This window comes from Dermacentor silvarum, chromosome 1 (genome assembly GCF_013339745.2).
Source record: "Dermacentor silvarum isolate Dsil-2018 chromosome 1, BIME_Dsil_1.4, whole genome shotgun sequence".
Taxonomy (NCBI): Eukaryota; Metazoa; Arthropoda; class Arachnida; order Ixodida; family Ixodidae; genus Dermacentor; species Dermacentor silvarum.
The window spans coordinates 417,967,456-417,986,715 of NC_051154.1; positions in this window are offsets into that span (position 1 = coordinate 417,967,456).

Here is a 19,260-nt window from a genome sequence, read left to right on the forward strand (position 1 = left end):
GGGAAACGGCGACCTTCTTCTGGAAGTACGTGACAAGCTTCAATACAACAAACTGTCAAAACTTGTTGCGTTTGGTGACATCCCTGTCTCTGTGGGCCCCCACAGATCAATGAAAACTGTCCGCGGTGTCATTTCTGATGACGACCTCCTTGAACTCAGTGAAAGCGAGCTATTGGATGGATGGCAAGACCAGAACGTGGTAAAAGTGCAACGAATTAAGTTAAGGCGTGATGACAAGGAAATTCCAACCAAGCATGTAATAATTACCTTTGGAACAAGGGACCTCCCTGATTCAATAGAGACCGGATATTGTAAACTACGCGTTCGGCCGTACATTCCCAATCCGCGTCGATGCTTCAAGTGTCAGCGTTTTGGGCATGGGTCTCAAAGCTGCCGAGGGCACACTACCTGCGCAAAATGTGCATCTAAAGAACATGCCTCAGACAACTGCACCTCCACAACCCATTGTGCCAACTGTGACGGAGACCACCCCGCATATTCGCGATCGTGCCCGTCATGGAAGAAAGAAAAACAAATAATAGAACTCAAAGTCAAACTAAACATTTCCTTTCCAGAGGCACGCAAGCGTTTTTCTGCCCACAATCGGTCTAGTCCTTCCTACACCGATGTGGCGCGCCGGGGGGCAGCGTCACATCCTGCGGCGGCCGCCCGAGTCACACAGAATGTGACGGCGGTTACGCCATCAGCCCCCCTGTCAGGAGCAGCCAGTGCTGTTCCGCCACCTACCACGCAGGGCCAGCAGACCTCAAGGCCTGCCGGCCCCAGGGCCACTGCTCGTGCAGACCGGCCCCAAAAACCCCAGAGTATGCCCGCTCCACGGGCATCATCCAGCGCCTCTGACGAGGCGATGGATGCAAGCAGCTCTACTCCGGCGTCCCAGGCGCCGAAGGAACGGCGTAGCTCCATGGAGCGCGCCGGGAGAAAAGAAAAATCCCGTATCACGGGGCCTGAAAAGGTCTCGTGAGATAATTTATCTCCATTCACACACAGCACAAAACACTTCCAATATGGCTACGCAGATAATACATTGGAATGTATTACATTCCAATGTATTATTCAATGTAATATGGTTTACTACATAATCTTGATGACATTAAGGAACTCTTACATAAGCTAAATCCAAAGGTGCTGTGTGTTCAGGAGACGCACCTCAATCCTTCACACACTAACCTTCTCCGACAATATGCCATTTACCGCAGAGACCGCAATGATGCCCTCACCTCATCTGGTGGTGTGGCTATAATAGTGGATAAGGGTGTCGCCTGTCAGCATTTACAGCTGCAAACGCCCCTTGAGGCAGTTGCAATCAGAGCCGTGCTGTTTAATAAGTTAGTCACAATTAGTTCTCTATATATCCCTCCCAGCTATCAACTTTCCAAAACAGAATTCCAAAGCTTTATCACAGAACTTCCCGAACCTTACATCATAGTAGGCGATTTAAATGCACATAACACCCTCTGGGGAGATTCTCGTTGTGATGCAAGAGGGCGCTTAATTGAAAATTTTCTTTTCTCCACGGATGCATGCTTGCTCAATAAAAAAGAGCCAACATACTACAGTGTGGCACACAAAACATACTCATCTATAGATTTAAGTATCGCATCAAGTACACTTGTGCCATACCTAGAGTGGGACGTCATCAAAAAAAGTTGTCGCAGTTTCACCTGAAAGGCGAAGCATCAATTGCGATAGCAAATTTGTAGAGAGCTATACGGAGTAATGATAGTAGCTTTATCAGCTGCATAAACTTGGACATGCAGTAGCACCGGCAACACGCAGAACTGTTGTCGACGCCGTCGGCGTTTTGCCCGCGTTGGCACAAAATGCGTGCGGCGTTGGTGACTGTTGCCGGAGCCTCTGATACAAATAGGCACTTGGAGCCGCAGCTAAACGTCCCCTCCCTTCCCTCTCCCCCCCTCCCCCCCCTCCCCCCCCACGGCCTTTCGTGCGTCAGAAGAAGGCGCGTTTGCTCTACATCTATGGTGATTGTAAAGGAGGAAAGAGACGCATACTTCTGCAGCCCTTAAGGGAGCACGGCACAGAACGCTCGTTTGTTCTCCGCCGTGCGTTCACTCCCGTGAAAGCGCGCGTCCCTCGCGCCCTTTCACTCGCACATACAGCGTTCGGCGGCGCGCGGCGACGATTTCATCTCCATTGACGTCATACGGAACCTCACGGCGACGGCGACGGCGACAGCGACGGCGACGGCGACGCCGACGGCAGAAATCTCCTTTGGAGTGTCCATATAATTGCTATCGCAATAAAATTCATGCGGGAGTGACCATTTCCCAGTCGTCCTAAAATTAACAAAAGGCGATGAGTGTGCCCCACATGCGCCCCGTTGGAAAGTCGACGGTGCCGACTGGAAACGATATAGAGAGCTGACATATGTCGCCTGGGATGACATCTGTACATTTCCTATCGATGATGCAGTATCATATTTGACGGCAATTATAACTGACGCTGCGTCACTCTGGATCCCTCAAACGAACGGATCGCCTTTTAAACGACGTATTCCCTGGTGGAATGAAGAGTGTAAGGAAGCTCGCAAAAATCAAAATAAGGCTTGGAGTCACCTTCGCAACTCTCCAACTTCCGAGAACTTAATCAGCTTCAAGAAAATAAAGTCGGAAGGTAGAAGAACGCGCCGCCGCGCTAAAAGGGAAAGCTGGCAGAGATTCATCTCCAGCATTAATTCATATACAGATGAAAGAAAAGCCTGGAACAGGGTAAATAAAATAAAAGGCCGCGAAACCCATCCTCTACCATTAGTAAATACACAAGGAGACACACTCATTGACCAAGCTGATTCTCTAGGCGCACATTTTGAAAAGATTTCAAGTTCATCCCACTACTCAGATACATTTCTGAGATATCAGAAACAAGCGGAGCGACTGCCCTTGGATCGCAAAGGTAATAGAAATGAACCCTACAACCGTCCATTTAATATGGCGGAATTTCAGGCTGCACTAAATGGTTGCAACAAGTCCGCTCCAGGAAATGATAGAGTCTTGTACGAGATGATAAAACACCTAAACCCCGAAACCCACAAAACACTACTATCACTCTTTAATTCCGCGTTCTCTGCCGGTTACATTCCGTCCGCATGGAAAGAAGCAATCGTCATTCCTATTCTCAAAGAAGGCAAGGACCCTTCCTCAGCCAGTAGCTATAGGCCTATAGCCCTGACAAGTTGTATATGCAAACTCTTTGAGAAAATGATTAACCGGCGCCTCATCCATTTTCTTGAAAGCAACAAAATACTCGATCCCCTACAGTGCGGTTTCAGGGAAGGTAGATCCACAACAGATCACCTTGTCCGCATTGAGACAAATATCCGTGATGCCTTTGTACACAAACAGTTTTTCTTATCAGTATTTTTAGACCTTGAAAAGGCATACGACACAACTTGGCGTTTTGGAATTCTCCGTGACCTGGCTGGAATGGGAATCCGAGGCAACTTATTAAATGTGATTCAGAGCTACCTCTCTGATCGCACGTTCCGTGTCAGAGTTCAAGGTCATGCCGTTTGGTCTTTGCTCGGCACCTGCGACTTTCCAACGCGTCATGGATACAGTACTGGCAGGCTTGAAGTGGCAGACTTGCCTTGTCTATTTGGACGACGTCGTTGTGTTTGCCTCAAGCTTCGAAGAACACCTGCGGCGCCTTGAAACAGTTCTTCAAGCAATCAAAACCTCCGGACTCACGTTAAAGCCCGAAAAGTGCCGCTTCGCATATGAGGACCTCTTGTTTTTGGGCCACGTCATCAACAAGTCTGGAGTGCGCCCCGACCCTCAGAAAACTGCGGCCATCTCCAACTTTCTTCCCCCGCTGACAAGAAGGCAGTGCGTCGATTTCTTGGACTGTGCGCCTATTACAGGCGCTTCGTCAAGAATTTTTCACGGATCGCTGAGCCACTGATGTATCTCACGAAGGCCGACGTCGAGTTCAAGTGGGAGACGCCGCAAGTCGAAGCATTCGAAGAACTGAAGCGACGCCTGCAATCGCCGCCAATACTTGCGCATTTTGACGAAAACGCCGATACCGAAGTCCACACCGACGCAAGCAGCGTAGGACTCGGCGCCGTGCTTGTGAAGAGGACTGACGGACTAGAAAGGGTTGTAAGTTACGCTAGCCGGTCGCTATTGAAAGCGGAAGCAAATTATTTCACAACAGAAAAGGAGTGCCTCGCCATCATCTGGGCTACATCAAAGTTTCGCCCCTACCTCTATGGCAGACCCTTTAAAGTTGTGAGCGACCACCACGCCTTGTGTTGGCTAGCTAACTTGAAGGATCCTTCAGGCCGCCTCGCACGCTGGAGCCTGAGACTTCAAGCATTCGACATCACCGTCGTTTACAAGTCCGGGCGAAATCACTCTGACGCCGATTGTTTGTCTCGCGCCCCCGTCGAACCGCCGCCACAAGACGACCAGGATGACGACACTTTCTTGGGACCCATCAGTGCCGACGAATTCGCCGAACAACAACGAGCCGACCCGGAACTAAGGAGCCTTGTAGACTACATGGAAGGCAAGACCGTCATTGTGCCGAAGGTGTTCAGGCGAGGATTGGCGTCGTTTTTCTTGCGAAACGACATTCTCCTAAAGAAGAACTTCTCGCCTCTCCGAGCCAACTACCTCCTCGTGGTACCCTCAGCATTGCGTCCGGAGGTTCTGCAAGCTCTCCATGACGACCCAACGGCTGGACATCTCGGTTTTTCACGCACTCTCGCGAGGATACAAGAAAAATACTACTGGCCTCGCCTCTCTGCCGACGTCGCCCATTACGTAAGGACATGCCGAGACTGTCAGCGACGCAAAACACCGCCTACAAGGCCAGCCGGACTTCTACAGCCAATCGAGCCACCTCGCCGACTGTTCCAGCAGATCGGGATGGACTTACTGGGGCCTTTTCCGACGTCGACGTCCGGGAATAAATGGATCGTCGTCGCTACGGACTACCTCACCCGCTACGCCGAAACAAAAGCCTTGCCCAAAGTCAGTGCCGCCGAGGCAGCCCGATTCTTCGTTGAGAACATCCTCCTGCGTCACGGTGCCCCAGAAGTCCTCATCACCGACAGAGGCACGGCCTTTACGACAGAACTAACTCAAGCCATTCTGAGGTACAGCCAGACAAGTCATCGCCGCACCACCGCCTACCACCCGCAGACGAATGGCCTCACCGAGCGCCTAAATAAGACCATCGCCGACATGCTGGCAATATACGTCGACGTCGAACACAAGACGTGGGATGCCATCCTTCCGTACGTGACCTTCGCATACAACACGGCCGTGCAAGAAACGACGCACATGGCGCCGTTCAACCTGGTCTACGGAAGGAACCCGGCAACGACGCTTGACGCCATGCTACCAGACGTCGCTGACGAAGAAAATCTCGACGTTGCCACTTATTTGCAGCGTGCCGAAGAAGGTCGACAGCTCGCCCGCCTGCGCATCAAGAACCAGCAGAGGACCGACAGCCGACACTACAATCTACGGCGACGCTACGTCGAGTACCAGGCCGGCGACCGTGTTTGGGTCTGGACTCCGATACGCCGACGAGGACTTAGCGAGAAACTGTTGCGTCGCTATTTCGGACCATATAAGATAATCCGACGTATTGGCGCACTGGACTATGAGGTCCTGCCAGGCGGCATTTCACAATCGGAGCGGCGCCGGGCGCGACCTGAAGTCATCCACGTGGTGCGTCTTAAACCTTTCTACGCCCGCTGACGACGTTAGGTACTTTGTTGCTTTGTTATTTTTTTTACGCATGGTTTTGTTTTCGCTTTCGCGTTTGTAGCATCGGGACGATGCTCTTTAAGGGGAGGGTATTGACACGTATACATGTTTATCTTTTACCGGTGGCCGCTTTCCAACGGCTAACAAATGTTAAACGTTATCGCTCGGCGCAGGACGCGCCTGTATCGGAAGTTTCTAGAACGTTATCGATGCTTCTTTCCGTTGCCTGTTATCACCGACGCTTATGTTATCTGATTGTATGACCGACGCGAATTGTCTAGAACTTTCTGGAAGACACGCGGGCATCAGGGATTAATCTGGAACCTTCGATGACTCAGGTATAAAAGCCGACGCGCTTCGCCGCTGATCAGATTTTCGACGATCGCCGACTGTGTTCGCCGCTATCGTTATGCTTTGAGTGTAGCTTTCTTTTGTGGGCACAGGTTCGCCCAATAAAGAATCAGTTTCGTCATAAACAGTTTTACGACTGTTTACTTCAGCGTCACTACTACGTGACAATATTGCCATCTGCGAACGACAGGTACAGCTGGGAATGAACAGATTGTCCAAATGGGCGGAAGAGAATGGTTTTAAAGTTAACGCTCAGAAACGCACTTGCATACTCTTTACAAACAAGACAAGCGTATCGCCTGTCCCAAGTATACAAATCAAAGGAGATGCGCTCTCTGTGAGCAGCGAGCATACGTTTCTAGGAATCATTTTAGATTCCAAGCTTACATTTATTCCTCATATTAAGTATCTGAGGGCAAAATGCCTGAAGACGATGAACGTTCTAAAACTTCTGTCCCGCACAACATGGGGCAGTGATCGAAAGTGTTTGCTTAACTTGTATAGCAGTCTTGTCCTCTCACGGCTTGATTACGGGTCTATCATTTATAATTCTGCAACGCCAAGTGCATTAAAACTACTAGACCCCGTTCACCATCTGGGTATCCGCATCGCGACCGGTGCTTTCCGAACAAGTCCGATCCAAAGCCTCTATGTAGAGTCTAACCAGTGGTCACTCCATCTGCAGCGTTCATATAGCAGTTTCACATTTTTTCTGAAAGTACAAGCAAACAATGAACATCCTTCTTATTCAACCATAAATGACGTTACCGCTGCCACACTTTTCCATAATCGACCTGCAGCGAGAAAGCCATTCTCCTTGCGTGTGAGTAACCACAGTGAGGAAATGGGTGTTCCGCTGCTTGATCATCGTCCTATGGCTCCAGCGAAAGTGTTACCGCCGTGGCAGTGGCAACTCATAGATTGCGATACATCGTTTGTAGAGGTAACTAATCACGCGCCAGAGGCACACATTAAAATGCATTTCTTAGAGCTTCAATACAAGTACTCGTGTACAGAGCTTTACACTGACGCTTCCAAGTCACATGCCGGGGTGTCTTATGCAGCCGTTGGCCCATCCTTCTCGGAATCCGGTGTACTCCACCCGGAAACGAGTAGTTTCACGGCTGTGGCCCATGCACTGTTGTCGGCTGTGAAGCATATAAGGAAATCAAAACTTCAAAAGGCAATTATATTTACGGACTTCCTAAGCGTCGTAAAAGCATTGATGTCACTCGGTAAACACAAAAATCCTGTACTTACTGAGCTCTATTCCGTCCTCTGTCAAGCGTATTTATGTAACCAGCATGTCATTATATGCTGGGTGCCTGGCCATAGAAGCATTGAGGGTAATGTGCTAGCTGACCGACTGGCTACGTCAATAACATGACACGCTATTAACCCTACAGCTACTGTCTCTGTAACAGATCTGAAACATTTCTTGCGAAAGAAACTGCGAAGCCACTGGAAACGCTCGTGGGATGCTGAAACAAGTAATAAGCTTCACTTGATTAAACCACAGTTAGGTTTCTGGCCCCCCGTAACGAAAGCACGGCGAACTGACGTCTTATTCAGTCGGCTGAGAATAGGACACACGTACGGAACCCACAGTTTTTTGTTGACAGGTGGTGAACCACCAAGCTGTGGTAGATGTGGTGAGAGGCTGACCGTCCTCCATGTCCTCCTGGAGTGTCGGGAAGCCGAAGTAGAGAGAAGGAAACATTTCCCTGTAGCATACCACTATAATATCCCTCTTCATCCTATGATGTTTATTGGTGAAGAACCGGTGTTTAACACCAAAGCGGTCCTCGGTTTTTTAAACGAAGTGGTTCTGCATGTTATAAGACCAACATATTCGTAGCGCATCCTCTCTTCAGAGGATGCCGCTGTGATAGTTTTGTATAAGCACATGCCTCCAGCCCCTTGTCTTTCAAGGGCTCTGTTTAGGCAGTAGTGTTTTTTGACAATTTTTATATCTGACATATCTTGTATATCATGTCATTGTTTAGCAATAAATCTTTTACCTTCATAGTACACGTCACTAGTCATTGGCATTATATTATTCCATGTAGATTTTACGCACTTTACAGCGATTATTTTAGGCCCCTTTACAGCCACGTCACATCTACTTCTCTCAATTCATCACTTCACTGCGAACTAATACTGTCATGGCGCTCTTTGGCCATACCTGGCCCTTGCGCCACTAAATCCCAACAATCATCATCATCATCTGGGGGTTGAGCCAATGCCGAGAGCTTGGACCTTTACGGCCCCTCGGCGGAGGCAACACACCTCTTTGGCCTCGGCTTCACGTAGACGGCACCCCCGGACTGACCCACCCGGGGGAAATCGGTAGTTGCCTTTTCCTGTCTCCCTCCAACCTTCGTCTTTCTCTCTCACTTTCCATCTCTCCTGTCTTCTCTTCCCTTCGTTTTACTTCTAATTTTCCAGGCAGCAAGGGTTAACCTGGTGTAGTTTATCCAGCCTTGGGGCTATTATATTAGGTTATAGTGGCTATGTACACCTGGCGTCTTCGTTGCCTTCGGGTTTCGTAGCGTCCCCATGTTGGGCTCGGTGGTGGGTGGCTGGCATAGCTACCGAAATTATAGTTCCCTTTATGGTTCTTTCGTCATTTCCCCGACTCCCTGATCGGCCTCATAAACGAGGGCGCACCGAAGATATATTTCAATTCCTTGGTAACAAATTGCAAAATTTCCCCCGATTCCATGTTATTCATTCTGATAACTCTGAAAAGACGATGAGAATGATTTCACCCTTCCTCGTGTCAAAGTGTCTCACCGAAACTCTTGGGGCAGGCTACAAGGCATCAAAAATGGCTAGTGGAGACCACCTTTTGGAACTCCGCGATACGAAACAGCACGAAAAGCTTCCAAACCTAGTGTCATTCGGGGAAATCCCGGTGACAATATCCCCGCACCGAACTATGAACACTAGTCGTGGCGTTGTCTCCGACGATGACCTGATGCAGCTGGCAAAAGCTGAACTGTTGGAAGGCTGGAGCGAGCAAAACGTGATCAATATTAAACGAATTATGCTAAGGTGAGACGGCAAGGAGATCAAAACCAAGCATCTAGTACTTACTTTTGGATCAAGTATCCTGCCCGAGACAATCTAGGCGGGCTATGTAAAGCTACGGGTCTGACCCTATATTCCAAATCCTCTTTGTTGCTTTAAGTGCCAGCGTTTCGGCCACAGTTCCAGAACTGCCGAGGCCGACAGACATGTGCTAAATGTAGTTCCGATGACCATGCCTCTGAAACGTGCGAAAACACACCACACTGCGTCAACTGTGATGGCGAGCATGCCGCATACTCGCGGTCATGCCCGTCTTGGAAGAAAGAAAAAGAAGTCATCACTATCAAAGTAAAGGAAAATATAATCTTTCAAAGAGGCTCGCAGGCGGGTTTCATACCTGCCTAAAGTCAGTTTTGCCGAGGTGGCGAGTCAGGGGGCAGCGCCACAGCGGCATCCGGCAGCTGTCCGGTCCACACAAGGTGAGCCGGCGGTGACGCCATCCGCCCCCTCGGTGACTGCGGCCAACGCTGCTCCTCCGCCCCAGAAGAAGGGGCCATCGACCTCCGGGCTGGTGGCCTCAAGGGCCTCGTCCCTCGAGACAAGGCCTTCACGTCAAGCCAACCGCTTGCAAGAGCGCGTGTCCAGCGCCTCGCAAGAGGCGATGGACACAACAAGCGGCCAGACGGCGCCGCCAGCGCCTAAGGAGCGGCGGGAATCTCTTGACCGCTCCAGAAAAGAGAAACCTCGCGTCACGGCGCCTGGAAAGGGCACCGTGAGCTAGTCTTCATCTTCTGAACACACAGCACAAACACTTTCTTCATTATGGAAACACAAATATTGCAATGGAATGTTAGAGGACTTATTCACAACCTCGACGATATAAGAGAACTCCTACACAAACATAATCCTAAGTTGCTGTGTGTTCAAGAGACACATCTGAAACCCACAAACACAAACTTCCTTCGTCAATACACCATCTTTCGAAAAGACCGCAATGAGGCTAACGCCTCGTCCTGCGATGTAGCAATAATAGCAGATAAGTCTGTAGCTTGCCAACATGCAGCCCTCCAGACACCCCTTGCGGCAGTGTCAGTTCGGGCCATTCTGTTTAACAGACTAGTAACTGTCTGTTCCATTTATCTCCCCCCAATCATCGCCTTGAAAAAACAGACTTTTATAACCTCATTGACCAGCTTACCGAACCTTACATCCTCGTGGGAGATTTTAATGCTCACAACACGTTGTGGGGAGACTCGCGATGTGACGCGAGAGGTCGTCTTATTGAAAATTATCTTCTGACCTCTGGTGCCTGCCTTTTTAATAAGAAAGAGCCGACCTATTATAACGTCCAACATGATTCGTATTCATCGATAGATCTAGCAATTGGATCTGCCTCTCTTCTGCCTGACCTCGAATGGAATGTCACTAACAATCCTTTGGAAGTGACCACTTTCCCGTAACCCTAAACTCAATAACGCAGCATGATAACCCTCCCAGTATTCCTCGATGGAAACTAGCATCAGCTGACTGGGAGCATTTTAAAGAATCAACTTATTTAACACGAGATTTTATAAACAATTTTAGTATCGACGATGCTGTTGCATATTTTACTGCTTTTATTATTGATGCTGCTGAAAAGTGTGTCCCACAAACGAATGGTGGTTCAATTAAAAGACGTGTTCCCTGGTGGAACTAAGACTGCAGAGACGCACAAAAGAAACAAAATAAAGCATGGGGCAAATTGCGCCGATTTCCAACTGCTGAAAATCTCGTTGCGTTCAAGCACGTCAAGTCACAGGGAAGGCGGATGCGCAGACAGGCAAAGAGGGCAAGCTGGGAGAGGTTTCTCTCAAACATACTCTTACACGCAGGAAGCGAAAGTCTGGAATGGCTTGAAAAGACTTAATGGCCAGCAAACCCAGCCATTACCCCTGGTCAATGACCAAGGGAATACATTGAAAGACCAAGCTGACGCTCTGGCAAACACTTTGAGCGCGTATCCAGTTCAATTCACTATTCCGAGGCATTCTTAAAACACAAAAATATAGCAGAAATCAACGTAATAAACCGCAGATGTAGACTTAACGAACCTTATAACCTCCCCTTCTGTATCGCCGAGCTGAAAGCTTCCGTAACTGCTTGCCTCAGCTCTGCACCCGGACCTGACAGAATCATGTACGACATAATTAAACACTTCCACGAAGACACTCAAATGACACTGCTTGCACTGTACAATCTTATATGGGCTGCAGGACATCTCCCACATTCATGGAAAGAAGCCATTGTAATCCCGGTCTTAAAACAGGGCAAGGACCCATTCTCTGTGGCAAGTTATTGCCCAATTGCACTCACTAGTTGTCTATGTAAGCTATTCGAAAAAATGATTAATCGGCGTCTTATACATTTCCTGGAATCTATCAGATTACTTGACCCTTACCAATGCGGTTTCAGAGAAGGCCGGTCTACAACCGACCATCTCGTGCGCATCGAAACAAACATTCGGGATGCTTTCATACATAAACAGTTCTTCTTATCTGTATTTCTAGATATGGAGAAGGCGTATGACACAACGTGGCGTTACGGAATCCTGCAAGACCTATCGGCAATGGGCATCCGCGGGAACATGCTAAATGTTATAGAGAGCTACTTGGAGAACCGTACTTTCCGGGTTAAAATAGGTAATGTGCTGTCCCGTTCATGCATCCAGGAAACTGGGGTACCTCAAGGAGGCGTGCTCAGCTGTACGCTCTTCATAGTCAAGATGAACTCACTCCGAACATCAATGCCTTCAGCCATTTCTTATTCCGTGTACGTCGACGACGTACAGATAGGTTATAAATCTTGTAACCTTACAGTATGCCAACGACAGGTACAAGTTGCCCTGAACAAAGTCTCTAAATGGGCCACAGAAAATGGCTTTAAAGTAAACCCAAAAAAAAGTTCGTGTGTTCTATTCACACGAAAGAGAGGGCTCGTAGCAGACCCCGAACTGGAACTACACGGACAGCTCATACCAGTAAACACAGAATACAAATTTTTAGGCACAATTCTAGACTCTAAACTGACTTTCATTCCCCACATAAAGTACCTTAAAGCCAAACGCCTAAAAGCAATAAACATTCTTAAAATATCGTCGCACACCACATGGGGCAGTGACAGAAAGTGTTTGTTGAACTTATACAAAAGCCTCATTCGGTCACGCATAGTCTACGGTGCGATAGTCTATCAGTCCGCCGCCCCCAGTGCCTTAAAGATGATCGATCCTGTTCATCATTTAGACATCCGCTTGGCGACCGGAGCCTTCAGAACAAGCCCTGTGCAAACTCTTTATGTGGAATCAAATGAGTGGCCCTTAAACCTTCAAAGGTCCTACTCAAGCTTTATGCACTTCCTGAAAGTAAACTCGGACTGCCGACATCCTTGTTACTCCATTATAAATTACACTACGTGTGCCACACTTTTCCATAACCGACGTACCACAATGCAACCCTTCTCACTGCGGGTGAGGAAACTCAGCGAAGAAAGTGGTGTCCCACTGTTTCAATACCATGTAATGGCTCCCCCGCAGGGGCGTCTGCGTCAGCAGGCGTTTGGTGAGTTGCGCCACCACGTACCCGAGCACATGAGGGTTGGAACCTCCCGCGTGTAGCTTTTCGTGGCTTAGCCGTGTCTGGGGAAAGGGGGATCCTGGACGTTGAGCTGATGCCGGGTGTTCGGACCTTTAAGGCCCCCCGGCGGAGGCAACACACCTCTTCGGCCTCTGCTTCACATAGACGGCACCCCTGGGCTGACCCACCCAGGGGAAATCGGCAGTTGCCTTTTCCTGTCCTCCTCTTAAATCTTCGTCTTTCTCTCTCACTTTCAATCTATCCTGTCTTCTTTTCACTTCCCTTATACTTCCGTTTTCCCAGGCAGCTAGGGTTAACCTTGTGTGGGTAGCCAGCCTTGGATACTCCATATTTGGTTATAGTAGTGGCGTACAGCTGGCGTTTGCAGCACCTGGCTTTTCCAGTTTCTGCAGCGTCGCCTCGTTGGGCTCCATGGTAGGTGGCTTGCGTCGCTGCCGAAAAATGCACCAATGCTTATGGCTGAACCATTCCCCCCACTCCATGATCGCCGTCAGAAAAGAGGGCGCACCTAAGATGTTTTCCCCGCTTTCATGTTATTCATTCTGAAAAGTCGGATACATCAGTACGAAGAATTTCACCTTTCCTTGTCTCAAAGTCTTTGACGGATATCTTTGGACCAGGCTATAAAGCATCCAGGATGGCAAGCGGGGATCTCCTCTTGGAGCTCCGTGATCTGAAACAGTACGAGAAACCTCCCAACCTAGTATCATTTGGAGATGCTCAAGTAACAGTAACCCAGCACCGTAGCATGAATACCACCCGTGGCGTTGTATCAGATGATGAACTGTTGCAGCTGAGTGAGGCTGAACTCTTAGAGGGTTTCAGTGAGCAGAATGTAATCAATGTTAAACGAATTAAGATGAGGCGCGACGGCAAGGAAATCCAGACCAGGCACCTGATACTTACCTTTAACTCAAGTGTTCTGCCCGAATCCATCGAGGCCGGATACATCAAGCTACGGGTCAGACCCTATGTACCAAATCCTGTTCGTTGCTTCAAGTGCCAGCGTTTCGGCCACAGTTCCCAGAACTGCCGAGGCCGACAAACATGTGCTAAATGTAGTTCCGGTGACCATGCCTCTGAAACGTGTGAAAACGCTCCACACTGTGTCAACTGTGATGGCGAGCATGCCGCATACTCGCGGTCATGCCCGTCTTGGAAGAAAGAGAAAGAAATAGTCACGATCAAAGTAAAAGAAAACATAACTTTCAAGAAGGCACGCAGGCGGGTATCGTACCTGCCAAAAACCAGCTTTGCCGAAGTGGCGCGTCAGGGGGCAGCGCCACATCGGCCCCCGGCGGCTGTCTGGCACACGCGCAGTGGGCCGGCGGCGATGCCATCCGCCCCCTCGGCGGGTGGAGCTAGCGCTTCTCTGCCAACTCACAAGAAGGGGCCATCGACCTCCGGGCTGGTGGGCTCGAGGGCCTCGTCTCTCGAGGCGAGGCCTTCTCGTCAAACCAACCGCTCGCAAGAGCGCGTGTCCAGCGCCTCGCAAGAGGCTATGGACACAACAACCAGCCAGACGGCGCCATTTGCGCCTAAGGAGCCGCGAGAGTCTCGCGATCGCTCCAAACAAGAAAAACACCGCATCACGGCGCCCGGAAAGGGCTCTGTGAAGTAATTCCTCTTTCTTAACACACAGCACAAAACCCACATTCCACATGGATACACAAATATTACAGTGGAATATCCGAGGACTCCTCCACAATCTCGATGACATCAAAGAACTCCTACATAAGTATAATCCAAAGGTGCTGTGTGTCCAAGAAACACACCTCAAACACACGCAAACAAATTTTCTCCGACAATACGCCATTTTTCGTAAGGACCGCGATGACACAGTCGTGTCTTCCGGTGGTGTGGCTATTGTAGTCGACAGAGGTATTGCCTGCCGGGAACTAAAACTTCGTACGCCCCTAGAGGCAGTTGCTGTCCGAGGGGTGTTGTTTGACAAGCTGGTCACAGTCAGCTCTATATACATCCCTCCCAATTATCAACTACATAAAACCGAATTCCAAAACTACATAAATGAACTTCCGGAGCCATACATAGTTGTCGGAGATTTCAACGCACATAACACTCTGTGGGGAGACTCACGTTGCGATGCGAGAGGTCGCCTGATTGAAAATTTTCTGTTTTCTTCAGGCGCATCATTACTTAACAAGAAAGAGCCTACGTATTACAGCATTACACCTAACACATATTCATTCATTGACTTAAGTATAGCATCGAGTACACTAATGCCATACATGGAGTGGTCTGTTCTCAAGAACCCCTTTGGGAGCGACCACTTCCCAATTATGCTAGGCTTAACAGAACATGATAGATGCTCGCCACACGTTCCCCGATGGAAGGTTGACTCGGCTAACTGGGAACTTTTCCGACAAATACCATATTTAAGCCGTGATGACATTGCCTCTTTTAACATAGACGATGCTGTGGCTGATATAACAGGTGACGCTGATGAAAGGTGCATACAACATACTAATGGACTAGCTAATAAACGTCGCCTGCCTTGGTGGAATGATGAATGCCAGAAAGCACGTAAAGAGCAAAAGAAAGCCTGGCGATTGTTTCGCAACTCCCCAACAGCTGAAAGCCTGATACATTTTAAACAAGCAAAGTCACAGGGCAGAAGAACGCGTCGACGTGCTAAGAGAGAGAGAGTTGGGAAAGGAACATTTTCAGTATAAATTCATACACCGACGAAACAAAAGTCTGGAATAGGGTAAATAAACTAATAGGCCGGGAGTCACATCCTCTACCTTTAGTAAGTAGCCAAGGTGATAGCCTGGAATATCAGGCGGATTGTCTAGGTGAACACTTTCAATATGTATCAAGTGAATCGCATTCTACAGACACTTTCCTGAAGTTCAAAGAACGCGAAGAGCGGCAGCCTCTTAACCGCAAAGGTCCTTCGAGTGAGGCTTACAATCAACCATTTAGCTTAGCCGAACTTAAAGCATCCCTCGCTTGTTGTAACAACTCGGTGCCAGGTGGCGATCGTATCATGTACGAAATGAATAGGTACTTACACCCCGAAACACTGACAACACTCCGGTCTCTTTTTAATGCCATGTGGACGGCTGGCTGTATTCCGTCCTCATGGAAAGAAGCCATAGTCATCCCGGTATTAAACAAGGCAAAGACCCGTCCTTAGCCAGCCGCTACAGGCCAATAGCTCTAACAAGCTGCCTGTGCAAGCTGTATGAAAAAATGATAAACCGGCGTTTAATCAGTTTCCTAGAAAATAACAAAATACTAGACCCCTTCCAGTGTGGAATCCGAGAAGGTAGGTCGACACTAGACCACCTTGTTCGCATCGAGGCAAACATCAGAGATGCGTTTATTCATAAACAGTTTTTACTTTCTCTATTTACAGATTTAGAGAAAGCGTACGACACGACATGGCGCTTCGGGATTCTGCGAGATCTCTCTGCGATGTGGGTCCGCGGTAATATGTTTAACACAGTCGAAAGCTACTTGTCTAACCGCACGTTTCGCGTAAGAGTGGGCAATGCTTTATCTAGAACATTCACCCAGGAGGCTGGCGTGCCGCAAGGGGGTGTACTTAGTTGCACACTTTTCATTGTAAAAAGGAACTCCCTGCATACAGTCATTCCACACAGCGTGTTTTATTCTGTGTATGTCGATGACGTACAGATAGGTTTCAAATCATGTAACATCGCTATCTGTGAACGACAGGTGCAGCTTGGATTACATAAATTGTCTAAATGGGCGGATGTAAATGGGTTCAATATAAACGCACACAAAAGTACATGCATACTCTTCTCAAACAAAAGAGGCGTGACACCGGTGACAAATCTCACGATCAATCGAGAGGAACTATCCATGAGCAGTGAACATAAATTCCTGGGCATAATTCTGGACTCTAAGCTTACCTTCATCCCCCATCTTAAATATTGAAGACAAAGTGTCTGAAGACTATGAACCTTTTAAAAATTCTCTCGCACACAACATGGGGTAGTGATCGAAAATGCCTCCTAAACTTGTACAACAGTCTTGTCCGCTCACGCCTTGATTACGGAGCTATAATTTATAACTCTGCAACACCAAGTGCATTAAAAATACTAGACCCCGTTCACCATTTAGGTATCCGCCTCGCAACCGGTGCTTTCCGAACAAGCCCGATCCAGAGCCTCTATGTAGAGTCGAACCAGTGGTCACTTCATCTGCAGCGTTCATATAGCAGTTTCACGTATTTTCTGACAGTACAAGCAAACAATGAACATCCTTCTTATTCCACCATAAACGATATGACCGCTGCTACACTCTTCCATAACCAACCTGCAGCGAGAAAACCGTTCTCATTACGTGTAAGGAATCTTAGTGAGCAAATGGGTGTTCCATTGCTCGAACATCACCCTATGTCTCCTGCTAAACTGTTACCGCCGCGGCAGTGGCAGATCATAGAGTGTGACACATCGTTCGTAGAGGTCACGAAATACGCTCCAGAGGCACAGATTAAAATGCATTTCCTAGATCTTCAATCCAAGTACTCGTGTACAGAGTTTTACACAGACGCTTCTAGATCACCTGCCGGGGTTTCTTATGCAGCCGTCGGCCCATCTTTCTCGGAATCCGGTGTACTCCACCCGCAAACAAGTATCTTTACGGCTGAGGCCTATGCACTATTGTCGGCTGTGAATCATATAACGAAAACAAAACTTCAAAAAACAGTTATATTTACAGATTCTCTAAGCGTTGTGAAAGCCCTGATGTCACTCTGCAAGCACAAAAATCCTGTACTCATTGAGCTCTATTCCGCCCTATGCAGAGCGTATGTAGCAAACCAGCATGTAATAATATGCTGAGTGCCTGGCCATAGAGGCATTCAGGGTAATGTCACATGGCCACATCAGCCATGTCACAATGGCCACATCAGTGACATCACACACTAGTAATCATACACTAGCTGTTCCTGGAACAGACTTGAAACCTTTCTTGCGAAAGAAACTGCGAAGCCACTGGCAACGCTTGTGGGACGCTGAAACAAGTAATAAACTTCACATTATTAAACCACAGTTAGGTTTCCGGCCCTCAGCTACGAAAACACGACGAATTGACGTCATATTCTGCCGTCTTAGAATAGGACACACGTACGGCACCCACAATTTTTTGCTTACTGGTGATGAACCACCAACTTGTGGTAGATGTGGTCAGAGGCTGACCGTCCTCCACGTCCTGCTGGAGTGTCGGGAAGCCGAACCGGAGAGAAGAAAACATTTTCCTGTAGCATACCGCTATCATATCCCTCTTCATCCCATGATGTTTATTGGTGAAGAACCACTTTTTAATGCCAATGCTTTTTTTCCAATGCCAATGATTGGCTTTTTGAGCGATGTTGTGCTACATGTTATTAGTCCAATAAGTTCGTAGCGCATCCTCTCTCTAGAGGATGCCGCTGTGATAGTTTTTTTATAGCACATGCCTCCAGGCCCTTGTGGTTCAAGGGCTCTGTCTAGGCAGTTGTGCTTCTTGCCAATTACGGCATCTTAAATATTTTAAATATCGTGTCATTATTTCTCAATGCATTCTTCATTGCATAGTACACCTCATTAGTCATTGCCATGATTTTAGTACATGTATATTTTACGCACTTTACAGCGATAATTTTTAGGCCCCTTTACAGCCACGCCTCATCTATTTCTCAGAATTCATCATTCCACTGCAAACTCACAAACACTGGCATGGCGCTCTTTGGCCATACTTGGCCCTTGCGCCATTAAACACCATACATCATCATGTAATGGCTCCGGCAAAGCCGTTACCGCCGTGGCAATGGCAACTTATAGAAATTGACACATCGTTTGTTGAGGTCTCGAAGCATGCTCCGGAAGTAAATATCCGGATGCACTTTCGTGAACTTCAATCGAAATACTCTTGCCCGGAATTCTTTACTGACGCATCAAAGTCACATGCTATCGTGTCCTATGCGGCAATCGGTCCATGCTTTTCTGAATCCGGTGAAATGCATCCAGAAACAAGTATATTTACGGCTGAGGCTCATGCCCTATTGTGTTCAGGGAAGTATATAATGAAAACAAAGCTTCAGAAATCAGTTATATTCACCGACTCATTAAGCGTAGTAAAGACATTAATGTCTCCTCGTAAACACAAAAACCCTGTGCTCAGTGAGCTCTATTCAGTGCTGTGCACAGCATATACGTCTAACCAACGTGTCGCTATGTGCTGGGTACCCGGCCACAGAGGTAATGAGGGCAACATGCTTGCAGATGAAACTGCCGTTTCCCTTGTAAGGAAGGGGAACACCTCCTCTATAGCTGTCCTTCCAATAGATATGAAGCATGTCCTGCGCAAAAGTCTTAGGAGATATTGGCAGCACTTATGGGACGAGGAAACAATAAATAAACTTCACGCCATTAAACCACAATTAGAGAATTGGCCACTCACAACGAAAACACGACAAACCGAAGTCATCCTTTGTCGCCTCCGAATTGGCC